Source organism: Geotrypetes seraphini, chromosome 16 (genome assembly GCF_902459505.1).
Source record: "Geotrypetes seraphini chromosome 16, aGeoSer1.1, whole genome shotgun sequence".
NCBI lineage: Eukaryota > Metazoa > Chordata > Amphibia > Gymnophiona > Dermophiidae > Geotrypetes > Geotrypetes seraphini.
The window spans coordinates 35501439-35520493 of record NC_047099.1 but is presented as its reverse complement, the minus strand read 5'-3'; the positions used below and the strand labels follow the sequence as shown (position 1 = coordinate 35520493).

General features: G+C 43.6%; 1 protein-coding gene across 1 annotated transcript in view; it reads right to left on the bottom strand.

Moving 5' to 3' along the window:
- LOC117350292 (vigilin-like) overlaps positions 1-13834 on the bottom strand; it is a 70444-nt gene extending 56610 nt beyond the window's left edge. Inside the window, exon 1 of the mRNA XM_033924527.1 lies at positions 13677-13834. The gene's annotated coding sequence lies outside the window, so the exon portion shown is untranslated. The remainder of the gene's footprint in view (positions 1-13676) is intronic.
- Between the last annotated feature and the right edge of the window lie 5221 nt (positions 13835-19055).

Sequence of the window (19055 nt, the reverse complement as noted above, 5' to 3'; positions counted from 1 at the left end):
GGAGCCTCACAAATGACTTGTACAAGGGCATTAACACCTCTCTTTCCTTAATTTGCAAAAGACACACTTGCAGGTCTATCATAGGGGGTCAACAGTTTTGAGACACTACTACCAGTTCCAATTTTGGGAAAGTTACTCTTCAGGCACCTGACACCTTTAAGGTTCTAGGGGTCTTATTAGATTCTGACCTCTCTTTTAAGCTCTAGGTGTCATCTATTATAGAGTCTTGTTTCTTTCATTTACGATGTGTTAGATCAATCATACGCTTGCTTGATCGCGGCTGTACTACGTATTATTCACACATTTGTCATTTCGTGCATTGTTTCTTGTAATGCACTCCTGAGGGGTATTGCTAAGAGGGAGATCAAATGATTGCAGCTAGTACAAAATACTGCTGTTAAATTATTTAATCATGCTATTCCTTTGTTGCAAATGGAACACTGGCTTCTCCTGGTAGAACTTCGTATCCTGTATAAGATTTTCTTGCTTACTTTTCAGATTTTTACATTCGGGTTCTCCTTCATTTTTGTTCTGTTTTTCTACTTTATGTTCCAACAAGAGCATTACGTTCTGGCCAAAATACTTTTTTAGCTACCTCCTCAATTCAAAGATGTACTTCGAGCTGAGTCAGTCCAGCGAATGGCCACTAGGATGGTCTCCGGACTCAAGGGTCTCTCATACGAGGAAAGACTGGGCAAGCTGCAGCTCTACTCTCTAGAGGAGCGCAGGGAGAGGGGTGACATGATTGAGACATTTAAGTACGTCACAGGTCGTGTCGAGGTGGAAAACGACATATTCTTTCCTAAGGGACCTTCAGTCACAAGGGGGCACCCGCTCAAACTCAGAGGAGGGAGATTTGGTGGTGACACCAGGAAGTATTTCTTTACAGAAAGGGTGGTGGATCACTGGAACAAACTACCGGTGCAGGTGATCAAGGCCACTAGCGTGCTCGACTTTAAGAATAAACGGGACATCCACGTGGGATCTCTACGTGGGTTGAGCAGCACTCTGACTTAATGGGGTGGGACAGTAGAGTGGGCAGACTTGATGGGCTATAGCCCTTTTCTGCCGTCATCTTTCTATGTTTCTATGTTTTAAAACTGTTCCATAAAGCGATGTATACTGCTATAGCTCCCACCTTATAGCACGCATTTCCTCCTACAGTATGGAAGGCAGACTGTGTGTTTAAAACTACGATGATGATCCATCTATTCCGAGTTGCCTTTAACACATGCCCCAGCTGAGCTGCTTTCCGGAAGAACAGTGACTTTGCTGCCTTTTCTTTTTTGAATGTATTTTGTTTCTATTTTTATAGACTACTGTATTGTAACCCACTTTGATGGCTTGTCCCTAGGCGGTGTATCAAATAAATGTAACCTTGAACCTCTTCCTAATAGCGATTCTTCTCTATGCAGCCCAGTATCCTTCTGACCACATGACCACTGCTTTGTCACATTGTTTTGCAGCCTTGAGATCACATGATCCAAGGTCTCTTTCCTGGTCCATGCATATCAGCTTTTTGCCCCATAGAGAATACATCTCCTTTCAATTTCTACTCCCCAAGTGCATCACTCTGCACTTCGTTGCATTAAAATTTTAACTGCCTTCCAGTGTGCCCATTCTGTTGTGTGTTTTTGCAGATAACACAAAAATGTGCACTTTTACCTTCTAACCTTTCAATAATGTCATTCACAAATACAGTACAGGAGAGGGCAGCAGGAGCATCGGCGAGTGAAGGAAATAACTCGCGGTATGCTCCGACCGCCTCTTCCTGTACTAAAGTCGAGCCTTTAGTATAGGAAGAGGCAGTCGGAGCATACCGCAAGTGATTTCCTTCACTCGCCGGCGCTCTGGCTGCCCTCTCCTGCCCGGTCATTCGTAGTCAGAAGACAGCCATAATAGCAAAAGCCACATGATGAACCACCTGACATACTTGGGGATATGTAGGTACTAAAGTAACACAAAATTTAGAAAAAATGTAAAAATAAGGGTAATGATGTTATAAGTAAACAATGTAATTACGTCAAAGAGGAACGGATGGTCTTAATAATTGAAAGGAAGAAAAGAGAAGGAAGACTCGCCAAATAGCAGAGATGAAACACTCAGAATAGAAACCACCTTATAAAAGACCCAAACTAAAAACATAGTTGTTATGCATCAAAATAATCTTATGGGTAACAGACTGACTAGATGAATCTAATGGCATAGAAAGACCCCATATGAAGCAGAAGACTTACCAAATAGCCGGTGATAACTGGAGACAGGCAAAATATCACGAAAAAATGCTATGGAAGAATCACCTTGCAAGTGTCACCATCCGACTAATCAACAGTAATACACTGAGCACCTACGTGCTGAGCTCACTGCTCAGAATGGCTGTTTCTGCCGCAGCGCCGGACCGGTCTCATCATCTTGAAAATTAGGTAGGCCTCGGAATGGGAGCCCCAGTTCCATCCCCGTGGAGTCCCGTTGGCCTGGGAGGGGGCCCCGTGGGAGTCCCGTTGATCTTGGGGGATCCCCACGGGATCCGCGGGATTCCCGCGATCCCTGTTCCCGTGCAGACCTCTAACCCCCACCCTCCTCAAACATTTCAACCTTATTTCTGGGTATTGGTCTCTAAATCAGGGCTGCAGGAGTTCGAGCCTTGAGTGTTGCAAAGGAGGCAAGTTTTTCAGGATATTCTTAATGAGTGTGCCTGGCTACTACCATTTTATATTAATAGTTCATGTATATTCATTAGGGATATCCTAAAAACCTGCCCTCTTTGCAGCACTCAAGGCCTGAACTTCTGTATCCCTGCTTTAGATTCTCTTTTCGGACAGCAACTGTTAATTCCCTCTAAGTTTGTTGCCCTGTCAAGTAACAAAAAGCAATGATACTGTAACCCTTTCCTTCAAGAGCCCAGGTCATATCCCAGTTGGAATCAAGAACTTGGAACTTCAGGGTGATTTTCAGAGGCTTATTATGTTTAGAGATTTCCAGGAATGAGCACAAAACATTCTCTGAAGACAAGCAGAGGAAATGCAGGCGAAGTCCCTGGACTAAACCTGCATGCCGGTGCTCTCCCCTAGATACAGTAGGGAGAGAGAGTAGAACTACAAAAAAATTCAAGAAAAGAGAACATAAAAAGGTAAATGCGGTCAGTTGGATCTGAGCAGAGAAGGAGAGAGAGGAGTCAAAGATCACCCACAGGTTGCAAACTGATGAAACAGGGAGGAGGATAGCGTTATCCATCGAAACAGAGAATGGCAGGGGGGGAGAGGTGAGTTTAGGCGGAAAGATAAGGAGTTCAGTTTTAGCCATATTCAGTGTGAGATCCAAGTGGCAATTCAGGCCTGAACTCCCGCAGAGATATCCGACATGGAGAGGAAGATCTGGGAATCATCAGCATAGAAGTGATATTGAAAACCATGAGAGGAGATCAGCGTACCAAGAGAGCAGGTATATATGGAAAAGAGGAGAGGGCCCAGGACAGAGCCTTGGGGTACACCAATAGACAGCGGGATGGCAGCGGAGGAGGATCCACCATAACATATGCTGAAGGGACAATAAGAGAGATAGGAAAAAAACCAGGAAAGAGCAGAACACCGGAATCCGTTTTACCATGTCAGCTATTTTTTCTTCCATTTGCATCTTTGCTTTCCTGACTGCACAACTAGCCTGATTACAATACCGAGATCAGAGCAGAGAATGGCTCCGCCTTCTTCTTAACACATCAGTGCTGAGATGTTTCCAATGCCTTAGCATAAGCGGAGCCCATCGTAGACTTTTTGGCTCTGAGACGAGTAGCAATCACTACCTCTGAGTATCCTTTGCTCACTAACGCTGCACGCTCAAGAACTATGCCATAAGAGTAAAGTGATCCAGATCTTCTATGGCCACTGGCCCCTGAGAAAGAAGGTCCAGCTGTACTCGCAGTCTGAGACCTGTGCCCCTCTGAAGACGCACTAGATCTGCATACCAAAGCCTGCATGGTCAATCTGGTGCCACAAGAATGCAAACCGTATTGGGGGGGGGAGTCAATCTTGTGGACTATCTGCCCTATCACGGGCCACAGACGAAACACATACAAGAGCTTGTGCTTTGACCACGGCTGGACCAGAGCGTCCAGACCTGCACTTTCAGGCTCAGAACTTTGACTGAAGCGGTCCGCCTTCTTGTTTCTTGCTGTTGCCATCAGATCGAACGTTAGTCAACCCCAGCAACAAACAATGGATTGGAAGGCTGCAGCAGACTCAGCTGCACACTCTTGGTGCTTTCCTGGGACCTGTGTTGGCCACTGTTGGAAACAGGATACTGGGTTTGATTGACCTTCGGTCTGTCCCAGCAGTATGGTAATTCTTGTTCTTATGACATATGCCACCGCAGTAGCATCAGACTGCTTGTCCCTCCAGACTCTTCTCCAGCCTCTGTAATGCCCACTGAATGCTTCACTCTATTGATCAACCACTTCCTTTGGGTCCAAGGCCTCTGGATCGGGAACACATTGTAACGAGTCCCCCAGCTGAGGAGACTGGCATCCATTATCACAAGTACCCTCAAAACTATCCTGAGAGGCATGCTCCTTGATAACATCTGTGGGTGGAGCCAACAGCCCATACTGGCAAAGAATTCGAGAGTCCATGGCAGAAACCTCTAAGGGAATCCAAATGTGGTAACCAATGCGATAGCAGAGCGCTCTGAAGAGGACACATATTAGCCTTTGCCCATGGGACCATGTCTATAGTGGCTGCTATGGAGTCTAACATTTAGAAGAAGTGCCATGCGAATGGAGCTGGCTTACAGGTTCTTTATTCGAGTACCAAGCTTCTAAGCTTCTGTCTGCTTGCCTCTGGAAGATAGACACAACCTTCTGCCATGTATCCCAGGTATTCCCGGGACTGAGATCAAATCAGTTGGCTCTTTCGGAAATTCACTATCTAACCCAGGATCTGCATGACCCGGATTATGTTTCAAGAACAGAGCTCTGATCAACCAGTTGTCCAGGTATGGATGCATCTGCAATCCTGTCCTGCAGTGATGCACCACTACCACCACCATCATGTTGGCGAACATGCGAGGTGCTGTCGCCAGATCAAAGGGAAGCACCAAGAACTGGTAATGGTTCTCCAGGACATGAAATCTTCCTTGTGCTCTGGAAAGAAGGGAATATGCAGGTAAGCTTCTGTCAAATCCAGAATGACATCTATTGCACTAGAATAAAGTTTTACAATATTCAATAATCACTGCACATCTTTAGAAGCTGCATTTAATGCCTTTGAAGCAAATGCTGCAGATTAAGATTACCATGGGCAACATATCAGCTTGAAAACTGCTGTGCAAGTAAAAACACCACTCACCTCTTAGCAGCTTAGCCCAAAAGGTGGCAGTGCCTCCCAGGAATTCTGTCCTAATCAAATAAGCAAAATGTAAAAAAATCCCAAATACTACCCACATAGTATCCTTGCACTCAAACTTATCCTTCAACTAGAAAGCACTGCAGCAATAAGGCCTGTATACAGTGGGGCCAATATGGAGCAAACCTGACTGCACACATTCAAGCTACCTGCCTCATTGCCTTGGAACTGAAAATTGGATACTTTGCAATTATCATTACTCAATTCTTTTTACCCAAACAGCATTCCAGAAAATCTTTTACTGTAGTACTAAATGAATGCAACAAAATCCCTTATGTCTTTCAGGCACCAATCAAACCCAGAGGCACTGCTAGAACATGACTGTTTCCATATGTTTAGAGAAAGGAAGTAAACTCTCTTTGGAAAATTACTAGTATTAAGGCAAACACCAGAAGTAAATCATGAGATTGCGATCAAAGTCCCAGCATACTCTGGTTTACAAACAAAGTGCATTACAGTAATGGTAATGCACAAAATTAAAGTGACAATTCTGCACTCAATAAATCAAAATTTCATCCAGGGATATCCAGGGTTGGTATGCACAAAATTAAGCCATTTGGAGCCACAGCTTCAAGAGGACACATCTTAAAATAATTTTGAAAGCAATACGAAAAAGAAAGTCGCCCTTTGAACCAATACTAAATTATATTTGTTACACGTCCTGATGAAATTCAGCTCTATATTTGGTTAATTTTACACATATGAACACCACAAAACATAAAACTGGCAAGGAAAAAAATATTCTTGCTACAGAAGCTGCCAATTTGTGGGATATTATACAGGTTTTGATTTCACTAGATGTATACATTAAAAACCAACAAATCCCTATTTAACCCTGGCTTTTATGTTTATTAAGATTTTTGATATACCGCTCCCATATTTTACTGACCTAAGCAGTTTACAATGTAACTATTGAATACCGAAAGGAAATATTCAGATAGGAAAGATAAAGGTAGAGATAGAGGAAAGATATGTACATCCCCCAAGTATTCAATAGGTAAAATGAAATCACAATATTCCCTTGAGTGTCGGAGCATTTACTTCACCGGCCCGTGGTAAAAACATCTACCGTGGCTTTGTAAAAGAAAACCTAAGTGCATTTCATTGCTGTTCAGCACCCATGATCTGGACAGCTCCTGCAAGACCAATGGGCAAGTTGCATGAAATTTATAGCACTTTCCAAAAAATGATAGAACAGCTCTATTAGATCTCTGTTCAAAACTTGTTTAAACCATCTTGGTTGAATCTCTTCATAAAAGGCAGTTACCGTAATAAAAACAGATCTAGACAGCAAGCACCTTCTCCTTAGCTGATCTGACACTTCCCTGGTAAGTCTATGGAGAACTGTGTTTGCTGCTCCAATTTCTCTCTCCTTAGCAAAAAAAAAAAAAAACCTCTTACAATCATAATCACAAACTTGGAATAAGTGACTAGGCATAGTACAAAAGCTGCCCATGCAGCCTGGCAGATGTAGCAGGACAGAATAGGGAGAGACAGTAAAGAGGCATTAGATAAAAACAAGCATACTGAAATCTACTAACCCCTAACCCCTGTTAGAAAGAAATATTCTGCCTTTCACAATCTCAGTTCTCAGTGCAAGTTTATAAGCAAGCTATTAGAATAGCAAATGTTACAGTAATATCCAAGATTTGTATTAGATAAGATTCACTGTATTAAGAAAAACAACTACCTTACAGTCTATTTTTAAAAGACAGTAATGAGACTTGGCCTCCTGAGAAACAGCTGGGGGAGCCTTCTGCAGAGTAAGGCAAGAGGGGGCTTGTTTTCTTGTCTTCCCAACCTGCTCCAGGTGGACTTGGGGGGGGGGGACAGGTTCCAGAGCCAACTACATCCTATCATATTAGCTCTAGGTCCCAGGAGTGAATCTGCCCCTTCATTATAATTCAGGGAACAAGGAAAAATGTCGTATAAGTGGAGGTAAATCTAATTTCATTAAGAAATAAAAATGCATGCATAAGAAAAAACAGAAATATGATATGAGTGCACCTTTTCTTTTACCTACTGAAATAAAGTGGGTCTACAAAGATTTTCTATTAAGCATCCCTCTCCTCCCATATATATTTGGCTTCCAGCAGGACAGATCTAAGTAAACTTTTAATACCAATACAAGCTCATCTGTTTTTTCATTGTTTATATTCAACCTAGACATATTTCTAAACAGAAATTACTCATACAACTACCAAAGGTGATGAGTGGAGACAAAATTATAGAGCTAATAAGGACTAAGAGGCCCATACAGTCTACCCACTCCTGATTCCAATATTAAGCTCCAAGGAACTTGTGAGTCTGTCCTGGGCTTTTAGTTTTTTTATGGGAGAGAGGTATGAGAACTGGCAATTTTCTCCGGGGGTTCCTGTTTAATGAAAAATCAGAACAATTATCTGGTCCCTCTCCCTTTTGCAAACAGAAAACATATAGGAGGGAATTGGACTGCTCAAAAGGACCGAGTGCAAGTGAGGATGAGCAAAGAGAGGAGAGAAAAGTGTTGGGAGGACAGGATATACAAGTAGTTCAGATGTTCATAAACCTTTCCTACTCGATATCACTTATAAAATTATTAAAATAGAACTATCCCTAATGGATTACATTATTTATTTCTTTTTCGTATTTATATTGCCACTTATAGTCTAAGTGGTTTACATTCAGGTAGATACTCAAGCATTTTCCCTTATCTGTCCCGGTGGGCTCACACTCTATCTAATGTACCTGGGACAATGGGGGATTAAGTGACTTGCCCAGGATCACATGGAGCAGCGTGGGATACGACCCCCACAATCTCAGGGTGCTGAGGCTGTAGCTCAAAACAACAGAGCCACACACTCCCACATTAAGAACTCCCGCTCTATCCCCTTTTTTGGGGTGCACTTCATTTAACACAATTGTGCCATCTAGGGGGTAATTCTCAATGGATGACTCCAAGCTAGGTGCTGGAATAATACATGCTAAGTGTGGATTCTAACAGTCCCTCATGTGAGCACCTAACTGTAGACCACATAAATCTAGTATTCTGCAACCCACGCATGTAACTGCTTGATCCAACCATGTTTTTTCCCAGGTCAACATACTCCATGGAACTGTGAGCAAGTTACAGAACACTGAGGGCAAGTTACACACATCAACTGCCAACTAGTGCTAAATAACACCAATAAAGTATAACCTTGGATTGCAAGTAACTTGGTATGTAAGTGTTTTGCAAGACAAGCAATACATTTCATCAAATTTTAACTTGACATACAAGCAAGGTCTTGCAATACAAGTACATACAGTATACACACATCACCACAACTGAGCCAATGGTTCTCTTTCTGACACTGCAGGAGTGTAGTGACTGTTCTAAATCTTGTAATACGAGTATATACAGTATACACACGTCATATCATCACAACTGAGCCGACGGTTCTTCTCTCTCTGACGCTGCGGGAGTATAGTAACTTTTCTAAATGAGCAAGGACTTGCAATACAAGTATGTATAGTATTTAAGATTTGGGGTTGTGGAACAAATCATCTGAGTTTCCATTATTTCGAAATTTGCTTTGATATACAAGTGTTTTGGATTACACGCATTTTTTTCGGAATGAATTATGCTCGTAAACCAAGCTTGAAAGTTAATCTACTAATTTAAGCATACAACTAAAGTTGCAAGCCAAACTTCCAATTAGTGAACCAATCTGCACACGCAACTTTCTCGAATTAAGAGGGCTACTGCTCAACTAGATTCTAACCCAGCTTTCTAACCAGCTGACTGCTGGGCAGGATGAACCATTGGTCTGACCCAGCAGCGGCAATTCTTATGTTCTTATCAACTTATCATAAGTTTCCCGGGTGAAACATTATTAAAAGCATTTCTGAAATTTATATACATGCATCCTACATTCACAGCTGATCTAGTTTTTTGGTCAACAAGTTAAGAAATTGTTGGACAAACAATTCCTTGAAACTAAGGAAGCACAATAGAAGATGAACCAGCTTCATTGAGCAGATGATTCAGGAACCAACAAGAGAAGGAACCATTTTAGATTTAGTCCTTATTGGAATGCAGGACTTAGTGCAAGAGAGGTAAGTGTTGGGTCAGCTTGGCAATAGAGATCATAACATGATCAAATCTGAGTTAACCGACAGAATCAACATAGATTCAGCCTAGCAGTCTTGCTTCACCAATCTACTACATTTATTTCAAGCATAGACAAACATTTTGAAAAAGTGAGCCAGTTGTTGTATCAAGATTTTCAGAAAGTTTTTGAGAGACTCCTGAGAAAATTGAAAAGCCATGGCACAAAGGCAATGTTTGCTGTGGAATGGAAATTAGTCAAAAGATAGAAACAGAGTTAAATTCCCAGTTCTGTAAATGGAGGAAGGTGGAGTGCCATAAGAATCTGTACTGGGACTGGTGCTTTTAACAAATGTATAAATTATCTGGAAATAGGAACAATGAGCGAGGTGATTAAATTTGCACATTACATAGAAATGTGAACTGTGAGAAACTGCAGGAGGACCTTGTGAAGCTAGAAGATTGGGCAGATGGCAAATTCAATTCAGGAAAGCAGAAAGAAATGCACAAAGGGAAGAATAATCCAAATTATAGCTACATGATGCTAAGTTCAACATTAGAATTTGCCACCCAGGAAAAGGATTTGGGGGTCATCGTTTGGAATCATCTACTCAATATGTGTGATGGCAGCCAAAAACACAAACATAATGTTAGGAATTATTAGGACAGGGATAAATCTCTATCACTCTGGTGAGACCGTACCTCACTGTGTACCATTCTGGTTGCCACAGCTAAAAAAAATTGGAAAGGTTACAGAGAAGGGTGACCAAAATATTAGGGATGGAACAATTCTCATCTGAAGAAAGGTTAAAGCTTAGAGCTCTTCAGCTTGGAGAAGATGTAGCAAAAGAAAATATGACAGAAGTGGAAAGACTAAACATAAATCATGGACTCTTCCCAAAGTACAAGTCTAGGAGGATACATGGTGAAGTTACGTAGTAGCAAGTTTGAAACAAATAATTGCTTTATTTTACTCAACACAGTTAAGATCTGGAACTCATTGCTAGAACAAGTGGTAAAAGCAGTTCAAGTAGCGGAATTTAAAAAAGATTTGGGCAAATTACTGAAGAAAAAAGTCCATTAATCAGTAGTATGGAAGTGTGCTAAGTTTTGTGACTCTGCCAGGTACTTGTGACATGGATTGGCTACTGTTAGAAACAGGATACTGAACTAGATATAACATCAGAATTGTCCTACTGAGTCAGACCTAAGATACAAAGACATTATCCAGCATCTTATTGTGTCAAGTTTAAGTGGGGGGTTTTCTTTTAGTGAGATACTAAAATTTACTAGCATACAGAAGACTGACTTATGTTTGAAATAAAGGAGAGTGTCTATTTCCTAAGGCAAAACACTTGGTCGAATTCCATCTGCACCAACAGCTGGCAGACACCTCACCTGTAGCCTACTATTGGAAAGTAAAAAAAGGAGTTTCCTTCCATCACACTCTCTCCCCTTGGGGACCACTGCAGCCTCACCCCAGCAATTCCCCATGGTAGCCCCTCAGAATATGTTCTCTCAGGTTCCTTTACCAACTACAGAAAGGCACTTAGCTCGAGTCACTTCATGCAATTACTGGCAGACTGAACCAAATACTAATCCGATAACCATATTCTCTGCATTTACAACACCGATCTTATATATCAGATAGGACTTGCAGCATCTATGAAAATATCAGTCCCCCCCCCCTGAATCTTGCACTTATGGATTCTATTTGCTGCTAATATTACATATCACACTGTTGCTTAAGACATGAAAGGCACCATTTTGCTAAACATTTTATAGTTCCATGCCATCTCCCCTATGAACAAATCAAACTGTACTCACACATCTGGCACAGTGCTGCACAAACTCTACTGTCACTGTCAGTGATAATCTGATGTACACACACACACACACGTCTTCTGATCCACTTTCAGCATCTCTCCTCGCGTAAATTTTTTTTTTTAATGGAAAGAGTGGAATGAAAAACCATCATATACGAACCATCAAGACGAATAAATTACCTGCTGTTTTAGAAAGCAAGGAACTATTAAAACCATACTTTACAGAGAATATTTTTATTTTATTTCTTACGTTTGTGTGTCGCACATACCTATACAAGCTCTAGGCGACATGACAGAGGAAGGGGGTTAGAAGAGGGTAGGGAGGACTATGGAGAGAAGCATGTCGAATATTTCATAGAAATTCCTAACTTTACAGATAGGAATGTGTGGGGCGCAGTGGTTAAAGCTACGGCTTCAGCATCCTGAGGTTGTGGGTGCAAACCCCCGCTGGTCACTAAATCCCCTCCATTGCCCCAGGTACATTAGGTAGATTGTAAGCCCACCAAGACAGACAGGGAAAAATGCTTAAGTATCTGAATAAATTCATGTAAACCATTCTGAGCTCCCTTAGGAGAACAATATTGAAAATTGAATAAACAAATAGTGTGACAAGTTTCATCCTCTGTAACCAGAACGGGTATTGTGACATCATAATGTTTAATTCCACCAATGCCTAAGAACCAACCTCATCAGTGATGTCACAATGGCTTCATTGTCCTATACCTGACTCACTTTTGCTACATTTTGAGTTCTAGAGTGGCGCAGTGGTTAAAGCTACAGCCTCAGCACCCTGAGGTTCTGGGTAGAGAATGACACGGGGAAAAATTCTGTCCTCGTCACTGCCCCGTCCCCGGACCACCATCCTCTTCACCGCCCCATCCCCGCCGTCCCCTTCACCGCCTCGTCCCCGTCTCTGCTGTCCCTTTCACCACCCCGTTCCCGTCTTCAGCGTCTTCTCCTCTCCATCCCCCCCACCCCCAGCACCCTTCACGCGGTCCAGCAGCTCCCTCCTGCCGGCCAGCCGTGCATTTCCCTCCCTCCCTCTCTTTCCTTCTCTTGTGGCGAAACTGGCAATTTGTATAAGGATTTGCGGTATATCTCAGCCGGAGCCTTGAAGTCGCGTCGGGTTGCCTGCTAGAAAAGTCTCCTCCGATGCAACCAGAAACAGGAAGTTGCATCAGAGGAGACTTTTCCAGCAGTCAACGCGGCGCAACTTCAAGGCTCCGGCTGTCACACAGCGCATAGCCTTATAGAAATCGCCAGTTTCAACAAGAGAAGGTAAGGGAAAAGGAGGGAGGGAGATGCATGGCCAGAAGGCTGGCGGGAGAGAGGGGGGCTGCCGGATCGAACGCGCGTTCACCGCGCGTGCTAACCATTCACCGCTCCACGGGGCAGTGCATGGCCTTGTCCCCGATCTCACGGTGACCTTTTTTTCGGACACCGTTTTGGCGGGCTAGCCACGGGTAACAACCACCCGTGTCATTCTCTAGTTCCAGGTTCAAACCCACAATACTCCTTGTGACCCTGGGCAAGTCACTTAATCCCCCCCCCCCCCCATTGCCACAGGTACATTAGATCGATTGCGAGCCTTCCGGGACGGACAGGGAAAAATGCTTGAGCACCTGAATAAATTCATGTAAACCACAGGTGTCAAAGTCGGTCCTCGAGGGCCGGAATCCAGTCGGGTTTTCAGGATTTCCCCAATGAATATGCATGAGATCTATGTGCATGCACTGCTTTCAATGCATATTCATTGCGGAAATCCTGAAAACCCGACTGGATTACGGCCCTCGAGGAGGGACTTTGACACCCCTGATGTAAACCGTTCCGAGCTCCCCTGGGAGAACATAGAAACGTAGAAACAGACGGCAGATAAGGGCCACGGGCCCATCTAGTCTGCCCGCCCCCAATGACCCTCCCCTACCTTTTTCTCTGTGAATAGATCCCACGTGTCTATCCCAATTTGACACGTGGGATCTATTCACAGAGAAAGGTAGGGGGGGGGGTCATTGGTCATGAACGGTCCAGAAAAATTGAATAAATCGATTTATGCAAATGATATGTAAATGAATTAAAGGAATTGAAGGGAGGACCCGTTAAACAACAGGATTCAGTTACTAAAATCAAAGGAATAGGGGTAAAACCAATGGACTCGGGAGAAGCTGTCAGCAGCTCAGTTTCGGTCCTGGGGCCTGCCCCCCCCCCGACTCCCCTCCCCTTTCACCTTGACCTCCCCATCTCCCTTTCACCTCGACCTCCCCATCTCCCTTTCACCTCGTCCTCAGGTCAGGCCTCGGCGGCGCTGTCTCGCCCCTCCCCCCCACCTCCTTTTCCACAGCGGCTGCAGCACCGGCGCCCCCCCTCCTCCCCGTCCCAGACTCTCACCCGCTCCGCTCGGAAAAGAAGAGCAGCATCCAGCGCTCCGGGAAAGAGACGCCACGGCCGGCCTCTCTCTCCCCGCCTTCTCGTCCACCGCTGCCTCCTCACATCTCCCCCCTCCCTTTCCCGGCCGCCCAGCGTCCACCAACCGCCGCCGCGGCCCCTTCTGCGCAGGCGCGCCGGCGGAAGGGCGTCCGGCGCGCTGCCCGCCGACGTCACGGCGCACAGGCGCCGTCTGGGCCGCGGCGGGGGGAGGAGCCGGCGCGCTGTCAAAAAATAAAAAATAAAAAAAAAAGCACTTGCCGGCTCGAGCCGCTCGGCAGAAAGAGGGGCGGGGGCTAAGCGCCGCCGCGCAGGCGCAAGCCCTGCAGCGCGCGCGCTGGCGCGTGTTGGGGCTGTGGGAAGTGAAGGTTAAAAAACAGTAATGAGGATGGGGAGGACGATGAGGCGAAGTTGAGCTGGCTTCAGGGCTGGATTTTCCTATAGGCTAACTAGGCTTCAGCCTAGGGCCTCAAGATCAAGAGGGGGCGTACATTCAAATTGTTAGCAAAAATTAAAATGACACTATTCAGGATTGGGAGGACGATGAGGCGAAGTTGAGCTGGCTTCAGGGCTGGATTTTCCTATAGGCTAACTAGGCTTCAGCCTAGGGCCTCAAGATCAAGAGGGGGCGTACATTCAAATTGTTAGCAAAAATTAAAATGACACTATTCAGGATTGGGAGGACGATGAGGCGAAGTTGAGCTGGCTTCAGGGCTGGATTTTCCTATAGGCTAACTAGGCTTCAGCCTAGGGCCTCAAGCTCAAGAGGGGGCGTACATTCAAATTGTTAGCAAAAATTAAAATGACACTATTCAGGATGGGGAGGACGATGAAGCGAAGTTGAGCTGGCTTCAGGGCTGGATTTTCCTATAGGCTAACTAGGCTTCAGCCTAGGGCCTCAAGATCAAGAGGGGGTGTACATTCAAATTGTTAGCAAAAATTAAAATGACACTATTCAGGATGGGGAGGACGATGAGGCGAAGTTGAGCTGGCTTCAGGGCTGGATTTTCCTATAAGCTAACTAGGCTTCAGCCTAGGGCCTCAAGATCAAGAGGGGGCGTGCATTCAAATTGTTAGCAAAAATTAAAATGACACTATTCTAAAAACAGTGAACACTAAAACACTGAACTGAAAATAAGGAGAAATTCTACGCTTTGTAATGTAATGTAATTTATTTCTTATATACCGCTAAACTCCGTTAGGATTCTAAGCGGTTTACAGAAAAAAACAGACAATAAGGTGCATTAAAATTATAAGTAAAATAGGTACTTAGATATTCCCTTACTGTCCCGAGGGCTCACAATCTAACTAAAAGTACCTAGAAAAATGACAATTAGTAGAGTAATGAAGAAATAAAATAGAGAATAGATGAGAAAAATAAGAAAATAAACATTCTAATAAGGATCGGAACCGGCTCCGGCCGCAACGGGGCGCCGACTCGGCTTTTCCCTTTCTTTTTCTCGCCCTGGGAGGAGGATCGGGGAGGGAAAGACGTCAGTCCGGAAACAGCTGGGCAAAGCCCAGCCCCGCGGGGAGAGAGGCAAAACGTGGATCCGTCAGGACAGGGCGGCCCAGACTGGCATCGGGGGGGGGGGTTCAGTGGAAGGGGGATGGGAGGCAGGCAGGCTGGCATCAGGGGGGGGGTTTAATGGAAGGCAGGCAGGCAGAATGGCATGGGGGGGTGTTCAATGGAAGGGGGATGGGAGGCAGGCGGGCATCCGAGGTGGGGTGAGGTGAGGAAGGACGCACTGGGGGCACTATGGACATAGGAAGGGGCAATGTTGTGTGTTATGTTTGATTAGTTATTGTTACAAGTACTATATATGGTGCTGAGAATAAATGTCCAAATAAGTGTTCTCGACGTTTTTTTATTTATTCTCCGTGTCACATTTTTTATAAAGGTTAGTACCAATAACAACATGTTTCATTTAACATATTGATATCAAAGTAATGATGTATTTTATTATCTCTCATGTAATTTACAAACTTAAAAATGGGAGGTGAAAGGGCCTCGTAAGTGGAATAGCCTAGGGCCTCTTTTCATCTAAATCCGGCCCTGGCTGGCATGCTTTTCTTCACTCGCCTCGGAACCCTGAGGCTGCTTTTATTGTCACTCAAGGCCCTTTTATGGTTTATTTAAAATTTGATAAAACGCTTTACAATATATTTCAAGGCGTTGTACAATTAAAATCAGAAGTAAAATCATGGGTAAAGACAATACAATGACAGACATACTAAGGGGTCCTTTTACAAAGGCGCGGTAGCGGTTTGCGCGTTAAACCGCCTGCCGCGCTAGTGCCTAACGCCTCCATGGACGAGGCATTAGGATTTTAGGCTGCCAGAGGGAAGAAACGAAGGGAAAGGATGGGGAAAATTATAAAATTTATAAGAAATAAAAGAGATTTAAAATTGTATGAGATTCATCAAAATGGAGTCAGTTAGATTAATCATACGCATCTTTAAAAAGGAAGCATTTTAAGCTGCTCTTAACCTAAACTAAACTAAACCTTAAGTTGATATACCGCATCATCTCCACGGATGTTGTGGAGCTCGGCACGGTTTACAAGAACTTAAAATATAGGAAGAGAAGGAAAAAAAAAGGTTTACATGAACTTAAATAGAGAAGAGAAGAGTAAGGGGGGATAGAATTACATTTTAGTGAAAAGCCGGGTTTTCAGTTGCTTGCGGAATAATTGGAGGGAGCCCAGGTTCCGCAGCGGGAGAGTAAGGTCGTTCCAAATTTAGTCAAGTTTTGTTCTACTCTTAACTGTAAAGGTAGTGAGTTCCAAAAGGCGGGCGCTGTTACGGAGAAGATGTATGCACGTGTTAACGGAATTTAGTGCGGGCTAAATGCAAAGGGGTCGTTTAGCACGAGCCTATGGGCTCCTTTGGTCAAGCCGCGCTAGCGGGGGTTAACGCACGCGACTTTTCATCAAGCGTTAACCCCCCGCGCTGGCCAAAAACTATCGCCTGTTCAAAAGGAGGGCGGTAGCGGCTAGCGCAGCCGGCGGTTTTTTCGCACGCTATTACACGCATTAAACCCGCAAGCGCGGCTTGATAAAAGGAGCCCTATGCTTACTGCTAGGGTGGGATGAAGGGACTGGGGTACTCTGAAGCCAACTTTTGCATCTTCACCCCCCTCCCCCAGTGATCCAGAAGCTTCCGCTCTTATCTCAAGTCCTTATAGGGCAACTACCACTGCTTAAGATGGTATTTTTAGAATCAGGCCTTTTATATTTTATGAAAATCAGAAGATTTTATTTACCTGTATCATTGTTACCCTTTATATATTTTAATTGATGTAATATCCTTCTGTCAAATTAATTGGTTTTTCGCTTAATTTATAACATTTTATTGAAGGAATCAAATAAATATACAATAATATGATACAATGAGATATTCATTACAATTAAATTCACAATGATAATATTTCCATACATATTTTTATCATTCCTCCAAAATATATTTCCATATACCAAATCCATTCCTTTCTACATCCCCCCTTGATCCTTTCCCCTTCTCCCTGCCCTTCCCCTTTCATTCTTTTTATTTCATTTAAAACATTTTATTGAAGAAATACCATAAATATATAATAATATAATATATTAAAATAGTCAATACATTTAAATTTACCACATTAATTGGTTTTTAATCTGTATGTTGTTAATAAAGGGCTCCTTATTGCGCAAAAATGCCCCACGCGCTAGCCGCTACCGCCTCCTCTTGAGCAGGCGGTAGTTTTTCAGGTAGCACGCGCTCAAAAAACGCTAGCGCACCTTTGTAAAAGGAGCCCAAAATGTTTGAGAAAATAATTATTAGGCATATTTCTTCAAAAACATGTTTTAAGTTGTTTTTGTGTTGTTGTTTTTTTTTTGTAAGGTGATAGAAATAACTGTATCTGATGTTTTGTTAAATGGTTTTTCCAAATTTATAACTGAAAAAAAAGATGCTGAGAACATCTGGCCTGTTCTATGAGAAGCAATAATGCAAAGGCCCTTTGGATGGTTACCAGAGTAACATTTCTCTAGTGAACAGTACATCAGGTTGAGGCAGTGTAAGTATGAGGACTGCACCATTTCAGAAGCCAGCCCCAGGGGAGGTTATTACCTCGTAGAATGGTTCATTCCATCAGAATAATTATAGTGAGCCCCTAGAGTTTTCAGAAGAAGAGAGAAGTAGGCAAGAATGCAGTTTTCCCTCATGGTAGTGTAGGAGGAACTTCTAGAGTGGTAGATCTCTAGAAGAAGGAATTGGGAACTTGGTCCTCCCTGACTTCAAGGAGGGGGACGTAACATATGTTTTATTCAGATTTTTCAAGCACAGGTATAAATAATGAAACTTAGCAGAATGTCCTTATGCGGTATCCTGATAATTCAATAAAGTCATAGGAGGAAGACACCATAAGTAGGAGTCAGTTATCCTAAGAGCTGGGACTTACTTAAGGGTAAAGGTTCTCCAGACCTGGCTACCTCATACTCTGTGTCCTTTAAGGTTTCGTGTGTACTATGGGAAAGAGTCCTATGCGGAGTGTGGAGATTTTTGGCCCTCTACAGATGTGATGCCGGCACTCATTGTGTAGGCATTTTCCGGTGCCTACACTTTTAAATGAGCTTTTAATTGGTTTTTAATTGGCACAGTCAATTACTGCGCCAATGGAAACGATTCAGTAGGGCTCCTACTGCCGCCTAACTTACAGCACCATTTAGACAATTTGGGGCAAATTTTATAAACGGCATCTCGATTGTAGATGGCCTACTGCTGCCTAACCAGCTAAAGTGTAGGCACCGGGAATTGCCTACAAAAAGAGTGCCAGCATCACATCTGTAGAGGTGCAGAGACTGAACAACTCACCCCATCAGTTCTCACTATGGTAGAACAATGGACTACACAATTCAAACTAAAATTAAACCCAGAAAAAACTAAGCTTTTCCTTGCAAGTCCCAACCACAAACTAACGAATACCTCTCTGAAATTAAACGGGCTAACCTACCCAATCAATTCCACCATTAAAATCCTTGGAGTCATCCTGGACCGATACCTGACTTTTGAAGACCATACCAATGCTCAGGTTAAAAAAATGCTTTTGCACCCTCTGGAAACTCCATACCATCCAACACTACTTTGACTTCCTCTCCTTTCGATTGCTGATTCAGTCTCTAATCTTAAGGACCTTAGACTACTGCAATATCATATATCTGGGATCCTTTAAGAAAACCATCAAATGCCTGAGAATCATTCAAAATACCTCCGTCCGCCTCATTTACAGCCTCAAAAAGTCGGATCATGTAAGCCCGTTCTACAGAAAACTTCACTGGTTGCCAATGGAGGCAAGGGTCATCTTCA